Source organism: Protobothrops mucrosquamatus, unplaced genomic scaffold (genome assembly GCF_001527695.2).
Source record: "Protobothrops mucrosquamatus isolate PMUCROS unplaced genomic scaffold, P.Mucros_1.0 scaffold2767, whole genome shotgun sequence".
NCBI lineage: Eukaryota > Metazoa > Chordata > Lepidosauria > Squamata > Viperidae > Protobothrops > Protobothrops mucrosquamatus.
The window spans coordinates 130,226-140,318 of record NW_015388806.1 but is presented as its reverse complement, the minus strand read 5'-3'; the positions used below and the strand labels follow the sequence as shown (position 1 = coordinate 140,318).

Here is a 10,093-nt window from a genome sequence, read left to right as displayed (position 1 = left end):
TTGGGGTACATCCTGACGTGCAAGCAACCTTCCCGCTCTTTTTCAATGTGCCACATCCTTTCCTTTTGGGGCGGGCATCCGCGCGGGGGGTAGAACGGCAATCCTCCACCCGAAACGTGGAAAAGCGAACTCGCGCGTTTAAGCGGCCCTAGCCAGCCGCTGGGTGGGCGGCCTATCTGTTTCCGCGCGGGGCCCGGAATCGGGGGCGAGCGATTCGACCCGAGCGCGTCCTCAGCGGCGGAGGCTGAAGGAGGCGGCGATAGCGGGAAATGAAGAGCCCGGCTGTCTTCTTCCTCGAGAGAAGGCGAAGGGGGAGGGACGGAAACCCATAAGGAAACCGCAAGGGGTTGGCCTGAGAGGCGAGCGAGTTGTCGGGACAGGCAGGGCGGCAACCGATTGCAACGGTATGTCTTGCGGCGGCGGGGGTGGGTGGGGGGGAGTTGTGTGATAGTGAAAAATCAGGGTCTCCTCTGTTAATTTTAAAACTGGATTATTTCCGTTCGTGGATGATTAATGCTCGCATCGGGTTTCCCCCCCCCTTTTTTTTTATAAATGTGGTAGATGAGCGAGCTTATTCACGCGATCTCTTTGCCGGAGCGCCCGTGCCTCTCTCTCGATTTGTCTGCCTTTCTTGGCTTGCTTTCCTTCTGAATTTTAATGCAGAGGTAAGGAAACGTCCGCGAGCCATCAGATCTTCTTTGGGGGGGGGGCGCGGGCGGGGGTTTACATCCCATCGACCTGGTAGCTTCTCCAACCTACACTGCACCTCCCATCATTCCCAACCAGGAGGGTGATGGACGTTGTGATCTTGCGTAATTAGTTTCGGGGGGTGGGGGGAAGATTGCTTGAGTCCAGAGGCTGTCAAAACATTTTGATCCAAAGACGACCCCCTTTACCTTCTCAGAAGTGATTGAGGGCTTTGGTTTATATTTGTTCATGTCGGTGCATTGCAAATTAAAATGGAAACATTTTAAAATAATTATTTGATTTTTGCAGACCCCCCCTCCCCCTGAAAAGATCCCTGGGGCCTCCAGGGTCACCAGAGCACCCGTTGAGAGCTACTGCATTTGTGTTTAAGGCCACATTTCCTTCAACTTCAGAGGAATTTTCAAAAAAGGAAATAGTGTAATATTTTTTTCTCTTTTATAACTGGCCACATTTCCTTCAACTTCAGAGGAATTTTCAAAAAGGAAATAGTGTAATATTTTTTTTCTTTTATAACTGACTGTTCCGCCCCTTCCATTGTGATGGTTGAATGTGAAAGATCGCGTCTTTTTCCTGCTTGCCCCCATCCTGCTGAGTTTAAAGGATGGTGGAGGAAACCACTGATTTCTTCCAATATCTGCCCTTTTACTTGCACTTTGCGGCATATGCCGTTGCAGTTTTCTAGCACTGCGAGGTATTTAAGCAGGGCTCTATTAAACGAATACAAACTTGTATTGGGGTATCTCTTAAGTTTCAACTTCCTGTTGGGAATACCTACCCCTGTATCCAAAACCTAGAGTGTGTGGCAGCTGCTTATAGGCATTTATTAGCGAGTGGATGATCTTTCCTCCCCTGTTGCTTCTCATGTTCAACAGCTGAGCCCTGGTGTTGAAAACAAGCTCCAGAGCTGAAATCCGCAGAGACCTTTCCAGCCATCAGGTTTTTCATTGGGTTCAAAGTATAAGGTATTTTGGAATATTCCCAGGGAACACAGGGACACTTTATGAGAATGTCTGGCTAAAGGACAAAGTGCTGTTTATTTTAAAACAAATTCTCGCACTGAATTTACTCTGTTCGGAAACTCTGTTATCTTATTGAAGAAGAAATCTGAGACCATTTCAGTCAGAAGTACAAAACTGAAAGTGAAGTAATAAGACACTTGCAAATTGGCAGATGCTTTCTGCTTTAATTCATGCTGAACAGCCTCGTTCTCAGTTTTTTGGGTTTGAGGGCAATTAACATTCTGTAGAACTTTGCTTTTGGTAGAACCTTGCTATCATATAATTTATTTCTGAGTTATCTACTTCTGGGGAAAAATTTAGCTGAGAAATAATGCTTGCCCAAGATACCATAGAGTTACCCTGTGTTGAGAGAGGTGGCTAATAAAATAAAGTTGATAAATAAAGAAATCCCTTTATCATTGTGGCTAAACATGTATTTGTCCTTGTTACATTCTTTAGAGTTGTAGCTGACTCCTGGTGACTGTGGATAAAAAAAACTGTCCTAGTTGTCCTAACTCTTACTAAATAGCCCAAAAAAGAGAGACATATATTACACTCCAGTTGTATGTCAGAATCACTGCATGATAGAGTTCTTGAGGGTGCAGTCACATAGTTTCCTATGCTGTGCCTAGCCCCTTCGTATGCTGTTGGCTCTCCTTCGATCCATCTTGTCCAGCATTATCTTTTCTATCAGTCCTCATGCTGTGTCTAACATGGCTTTTGTATTGGGATCCTTGATTCTAATGAACATCCGAGCTTGATTTCCTCCATGGTTGTTCCTTTGGGTTGTCCAACAAGTGTGAAGCGGTTTCTTCCAGCTATGCAGGAGCAAATCTTTTTCTGAAATCTGTTCCTCCATTGATATAAGCCCAGTGTATGTGGACCATTCTAATATTTGTCTGAAATGTCACTGTTGTTCATGAGTTTATATGCACTCCCTTTTGCGCATCAATCTTTCTCTGTTGTATAACTATCTTTACCAATATTGCAGCCTAGAAAATCAAACTTATCAACCATGTCATTATTTGTCTTAAATTCCTCTAGTTTTCCAGTAGACATGATCTTTGTTTCCTTGATGTTCAAAAAAAGCCCAGCCTTTCACTCTCCTGTTTTAGAATTGTTCATCTTAGCTATTTGCCATTTTTTGCAACCAAGATAGTGTCGCCTGTATGAATGAATTTATTCTCATTCCCTTGTGTGTTGCAGATGCAAAATAAGAAGAGGTAATTTGCAAACATTTGGTAGTTCCAATTAACTTTATATTAAGCATGTACAGTAATTTATAAAAAAAAATTAAACTTAAAAAAAAACCCTGGAGAGAAAGAGATGAATCATGCTTAGTGATTTCTTATACCGTTGCATCTTTCTGCTTTAGAAGCAACAAATAATATAGCTCCCGAGAAAACAGTTTTGAAGCTTGTCTGGGGAATAGCCCTGCCTTTTTCCTCTGGTCAGTTTTACTTGTCATTGGATCCCTTGCCATATGACATACTGCAGCTCTAAAAATGGTTGGTGGATTAAGTGGCTTGCATGAGCTATCCTAATCTTTACTGCCTGGGGCTTGTCTATGAAGCATTTGACCTTAATGACCTCAATATAGTATATTCTTTTTTTGGAGGGGGGGCAAAAGGATATAACTTCCTCTAAAGTGCTTTTGGGGGTACACATGTTTGAACAAAAAATAACAGATGCTGGTTGACTCCAGTGCCACTCCGCCACCATGGAGTTATTATGCCAAGTCTGCCCTTTTGCAGAAATAAATTCAAATACTGCCCTAATTCTATGTGATTTTAAATAGAAGCTGAGCAGTGATCCTGTTTTTAGGGGAAGTTATTCAGGGGTGAATCTCCCTCCTCCTCCCAGAGATCACAACAAATCAGAACATTTTTCAGAACTTTCTAATTCTTTAGAATGAAGGACCTTAATAAACGTTACTGTTATAGAACCAGAGTCCTCTTTCTAAACCAGTCGCAGTATGCGGCAAGACCCAGATGACTTTTGCTGATGTTGGAACAACTGAGCAGTGTTGGACCTGATTAGTACCTCAGAGGGAGAACATCAGGAAATCCCAGGTCTGAAGATTGGACCAGGAAGTGACAAAGGATTTCTATAGGATTACCTTGATTTAATTTTAATATAATTTTTCAATCCTTTGGTTGTCTGCCATTCAGAAGATGAGTGCAGTAAAGATTAGAAAATGGAATTCTATGCATATTTTCCCCCACTATAATTTGTAAGGATATGAGTAAATTGATCTGGGCTGCATAAAAATAGTGAGATGGTAATTGTGTGTGGAGCCCCTAGCATAGAGGAGAGCTGCTTGCATCAACAATTAGGAAAGTGCAGCATCAGTCAGTTTTCCCTGTGTAAGGTTTTCCACTTAGCCTCACAATTGCCCCAGCATTACTCAGGAATTTAAAAGAGCCAAAGAAACTCCTGAGCCGAGGTTTCAGCAAGCAAACAACTTTTATTTTGATCAAAATAGAGTTGGGTGACCCCATCTCTCTTCGTGGCTGGTAGAGAGATGAAGGCAACAACCAGGAAAGATGTCTTCCACCTTTTATACCTTTCCAGAACAAAAAGATCAGGTCTTGGTACTAGGCATAAGATGGCACAAAAAAATAATTCCTAGATGATGACTCATACACAGCAACCCAGGCTCCATCCGTAACTCCTTTCCCCCCTCCCCTTACCGTGCTCTTTTCATATAAGCAATCACCTATACCTAAAGCATAAAACATTTGCTTCTATATAACTAATTTCCCAATCTAAAGCATCTACAAAGCTGCTTGCACATAAACAAAGATATATATATATAATAATTACAAAATATCACTACTAATATCAATATTACTAATATCAACCTTAAGCATAATAAAGTCCCTTCACCTGGTACACTGGATAGGAAATGAGCTAACTGTACTTTATTGTCAGGTTACGTTAACGGAATTTTGCAAGTCTGAAAATAAAAATCTCCCACTATCTCTTCTATAGCCTGATAAGTTCCTTCTGAGTTTCTTTCTCTGCCTATTATGCACTTGTGGACTCTGCCCTCTCTTATCCCTAGGCAGCATCTCTTCCTTCCCATCAACTAGTCTAGTTTAATGAAGAGAAGGACGAGGGGGGACATGATAGCAGTGTTCCAATATCTCAGGGGCTGCCACAAAGAAGAGGGAGTCAAACTATTCTCCAAAGCGCCTGAAGGCAGGACAAGAAGCAACGGGTGGAAACTAATCAAGGAGAGAAGCAACCTAGAACTAAGGAGAAACTTCCTGACAGTTAGAACAATTAACCAATGGAACAACCTGCCTCCAGAAGCGGTGAATGCTCCAACACTGGAAGTTTTTAAGAAGAAACTGGACAGCCATTTGTCCGAAATGGTGTAGGGCAGTGGTGGCGAATCTATAGCACGGGTGCCAGAGGCGGCACTCGGAGCCCTCTCTGTGGGCACACGTGCCGTTGCCCCAGCCTTGCCTCCCCCACGACCCCCTCACCAGCAGCCCCCCTGGAGGAGAGTCGCCCCCAAGTGTGGCCCACGCGGAGCAGTGCAGCCAAGGACATGGCAGCCAGGCAGCGTAGACAAGACTCTGCCCTCACGCCCCATCGCGCACAGTTGATGCTGCGGGGCACGGGCAGAGGGCGTGGCCGCCATGGCGCTACTGGGCGATCTGCGGCAGGCCCTGGAGGCAGTGAGTGGCCCTGCAGGCAGGCAGGGTGGGGGCAGAGCGGGGGCGGGCAGGGGGTGGAGCGGGGCCGGGGCCAGTTTTTGGGCACTCGGTCTCTAAAAGGTTCGCCATCACTGGTATAGGGTTTCCTGCCTGAGCAGGGGGTTGGACTAGATGACCTCCAAGGTCCCTTCCAACTTCTTCTTCTTCTTCTTCTTCTTCTTCTTCTTCTTCTTCTTCTTCTTCTTCTTCTTCTTCTTCTTCTTCTTCTTCTTCTTCTTCTTCTTCTTATTCCTATTATTATTATTATTATTATTATTATTATTATTATTATTATTATTATTATTATTATTATTATTATTATTATTATTATTATTATTATTATCCGGGTCATTCCCACATATCACTACATCTGCAGAACTGCTCAGGGACAGCTGTAAGAATTGAGTTTAAAGCAGGTCTTCTCTTTATCCAGTCCTGATGACAGAAGCCTTTGCTGTCTTGCTCAAAATCCCAAATCTGGAGCAATGCAATGAACCCCTGACCTTCCGGAAGAGCCTAACTGTGCCAGTTAGTGTGGAACCCCAGTGGGGGGAGCATCACAGTGCAAGTGGTTGCTCGATTAACAATGGATCCCACCTCCCTCTGCCATCCTGCACTATCTATCTACCTACCTACTACCTACCTACGTCTATCTGTCTGCCTGCCTGCCTGCCTGCCTACCTACCTACATCTATCTATCTATCTATCTATCTATCTATCTATCTATCTATCTATCTATCTATCTATCTATCTATCTATCTATCTATCTATCTATCTACCTACCTACCTACCTACCTACCTACCTACCTACCTACCTACCTACCTACCTCTGTCTGTCTGTCTGTCTGTCTGTCTGTCTGTCTGTCTGTCTGTCTGTCTATCTATCTATCTATCTATCTATCTATCTATCTATCTATCTATCTATCTATCTATCTATCTATCTATCTATCTATCTAATTTTATGCCTGTAAACCGTCCAGAGTTATCTTGAAATAAGCAGCCTATACATTTCATAAATAAATAATAAATAGATAAAATATACAATAACACATAATACCTTCTCCTATATGACTCATACCTATGGAAGCATGAAGTTATAAGCTCTAATTATTATGGAACGGCTAAACAATTTCTAAGATGCTGTAGGGGTCCTTTGGAGTAATCTCTCTTTTACTCCTTCCAAACAAAATAATTAGGGTGGGATATGGTTTTTATTAATCACCAGATATACTGACCATATTTTCTTAGAAAAAAAAATAAAGGGCAGACCTGAAAAAGGGGCAACTCTAAAGGATGAAAAATGTGTTATTTGTCTTATAATTTTGCTTTATAAAGGAAGAGCAAAACATTACAGAAATGCTTATTTTACAAAAAATATCTAAAATGAAACAGTATATGTAATATTTTTGAAAAAGGCAATTCAGTTTCCATATTTTTTACATGAATGTGAAAGACGGCATTAAGTGGTACCATTTGCACAGTAAAAATTAAATGGCCAAAATCAAGGTTATTTTTTTTGAAAAATAAATCTAAAGCACAGATTTTTGAAATAAAGGACTATTCTTTTAAATAAATGACACATGGTCACTGTGGGTATATGTGCTGTTTGAGATTGGGGGCTGGGATTTTTTTCCCCTTGGTATGTTCACTTTTTAAAATACAATTTATGATTTTTAATTTTTTTTTAAATCTCTGTAAGCCATCCAGAATTGTGGCCTTGGAAACCTAAACAATAGCAACAATATTTTGCTTATTTATTTCATACATTTATGTTTCATACATATCATGGTTGATTAATACATCATAGTTGGCTGGGTTCCCACAACATGCTTAGACAAACCTAAAGTATTACACAAAGCATTGTGTACCTGACCTGTAGGTTAGTTTGTTAGCAAGTCATTTCTCTTGGCCCTGGGATTAGCAACAAAGTCTTCCCTAAGCAAACTATTCAGTATAAAATGTGTGGGGGAAAAAATTCCCACCAGAATTTTATTTATATCCCTATTACTTCTCCACTTTCCACCTTTTCCACTTCCACTAAGTGCTATGGCTATAGATTTGTATTTTTCTTTGACCATTAGTTAAAAGCTTGAAGCAATTTACTATATTTCTAAGACAGCTCATTGGTGAAAAGCAATTAATTGCACTTAAGTGTGCAAAAAAAAAGGCTTTGTTTCGAAAGGAGATGTCATGTTAGCTAAATGGATTGTAAAGTGTAATGTAACTTAACAATGCTATAAAACTACATGTAATACCAGCTTTATTTTTAAGAAGAACTGTAGATATATTTTTTTTAAAGAAGCTTATAATTTTCTTTTAGCCGAAAAGCATTTTTGGAGAAAGATACCATGATAAATGAATTCATACATTTCTAAGAAAAGAAGCATGAATTAATTACTCCTTAGATACTCCTTCGAGGTAAGCTATCACAGTTGCTAATAACAGTAGCCCTCGATCTACAACCTTTTGTTTAGTAACTATTCAAAGTTATAATGGCACTGAAAAAAGGGACATATGACTGTTTTTCACATTTAACAACTGTTACAACATTCCCCGTGGTTATTTGCTCAAAATTTGGGCACCCAGCACTTGCCATGTATTTATGACAGTTATATTGTCATGGGGTCATGTGATCATCACCATTTGTAGCCTTCCCAACTGGCTTTTGACAAGCAAAGTCAATGGGGGAAGCAGATTCGCTTAATGACCACACGATTCATATAACAACTGCAGTGATTCACTTAACAACTGTGGCAAAAACATCGTAAAATGTGGCAAAACTTAGCAACCGAAAGTTTAGGCTCAATTATGGTCGTATGTTGAGGACTGCTTGCATTTACTTTAAACATTTCACGTACCTTTTCTATAATTAGAACAAAAAATAAATGTCAGTAAGATAAAACAATATGTATGATAATAGTAAAAATGACAGTCCATTTAACCATATGCTAAAGCATACAACCATCAGCAGTGCCCAAAAGAGTGTGGAGGAGCACGTGTAATTATAATAGCAAAGAAAACTAAGGTTTATGTGTTTAGATTATTTTTGGCCATTGTTGCTTCGCCAGTGTATTTATAGACACCAAGAACTGGTTTTACGGGGTGACTTAATACATTGTGTTATTGTTGGCACCAACAGAATGCCATTTTTTCTTTTATGAGAAAAATTACACCAGCCGGTTTGGTAGCTGGGAGTTATTTCTTGTGTGACTTTATGTCCTCCTGTATGCGGAAAAAAATTGTTCTATTTTTTTCATCACTGCTCTCATACCTCACGCTTTCTTCTTTCAGCTTTTCCTCCTTCCGTTCATTATTACCAGTTTATATATTGCTGGTTTGTATATTGATTGATCATCATAGGAGTAGAATTAAATTCTTTGATACTTTCTGTTATTTGATTTTTCCAATGAGTCTTTTAATTTCCACACCTTTTTTTAAATTTAACTTTCTCCATTTTATTCTACTTTGGGGTCCTGGATTCATCCAAGGTATTTTGCTGCTCAAAGCCAACCAGAAAATGACGTCATCCAAGTTGAAGGGCAGAGATGTGACATCGTGCAGGCAATTAGGGTGGGGGTGGGGGATGGGGGCATCTATTAGACTACAAATCCCATAAATGGGTCTCCCATCCTTGAAAGTTACATTTGGAGGAAACCAATTATTGCTGACTGCCTTTTGGCAGGGATGGCTAGCCACATGTAGGCCATGTGTTGTGCCAAAGTCCAGCACCCTATCAGAATATGCAGTGGCTGAAATTTGGTGACAATATGGCTGATTTGGGACAGCGCAACATTTGGGTTCCTTTTAAAAACAATTGTAGAATTGAGAGTCCATGGCTTCTAAGAAGTACAGGTAGTCCTCAACTTACAACCAATCGTTTAGAGCAGGGGTCCCCAACCCTCGGTCTGTGGGCCAGAACTGGGCTGTGGCATGCCAGCAGCCAGTCCACACAAACAAGCAAAGCCCCATCCGTGAGATCCAGGCAGCACACAAAACCACGCACCCTCCAGTCTGTGGAAAACCCTCTCTCTACGGAACTGGTCCTTGGTGCCCAAAAGGTTGGGGACCTCCGGTTTAGAGACTGTTTGAAGTTACAACGGCACTGAAAAAAGTGACTTACGGTCGTTTTTCACACTTACGATCATTGCAGCATCCCCCATGGGCCCGTGATCAGAATTCAGACCCTTGGCAACTGGCATATATTTATAATGGTTGTGATCCCCCTTTGCGATCTTCTGACAAATAAAATCAATGGGGAAATCAGATTACAACTGTGTCACTGACTTAACAACTGCAGGGGTATTTCTAACAAACTGTGGCAAGAAAAGTCGTAAAATGGGGCAAAACTCACTTAGCAATTGTCTCGCTCGGCGACAGAAATTTTGGGCTCAATTGTGGTCGTAAGTCAAGGACTACCTGTAATGGGTTATTCTTTTGCCCTTTAATTCTTCACACGTGGCCAGAATTGTGTTTTATAGATCCTGGTCCATCTTGCATTGAAATGACCACCTTCCCACCATCCCAACTGTTAACAGGAGACAACAATTGCTTTTGAGTAGTTTTTCTGGTTGGGGGTTTTTGCGTCACAAAGTAGTGTCGCTGTAAAAATTAATTCATTCTCCTATTGATAGGAGGAATAGTGGTTACCAACCCCTCCCCCCCCCCCCCCCCCCCCCCCCC

At 41.3% G+C, this 10,093-nt stretch overlaps 1 protein-coding gene across 1 annotated transcript in view; it reads left to right on the top strand.

Moving 5' to 3' along the window:
- Positions 1 to 362: 362 nt before the first annotated feature.
- Positions 363 to 10,093, top strand: part of LOC107296374 (leucine-zipper-like transcriptional regulator 1) — a 22,921-nt gene continuing 13,190 nt past the window's right edge. Inside the window, exon 1 of the mRNA XM_015825718.2 lies at positions 363 to 404. The gene's annotated coding sequence lies outside the window, so the exon portion shown is untranslated. The remainder of the gene's footprint in view (positions 405 to 10,093) is intronic.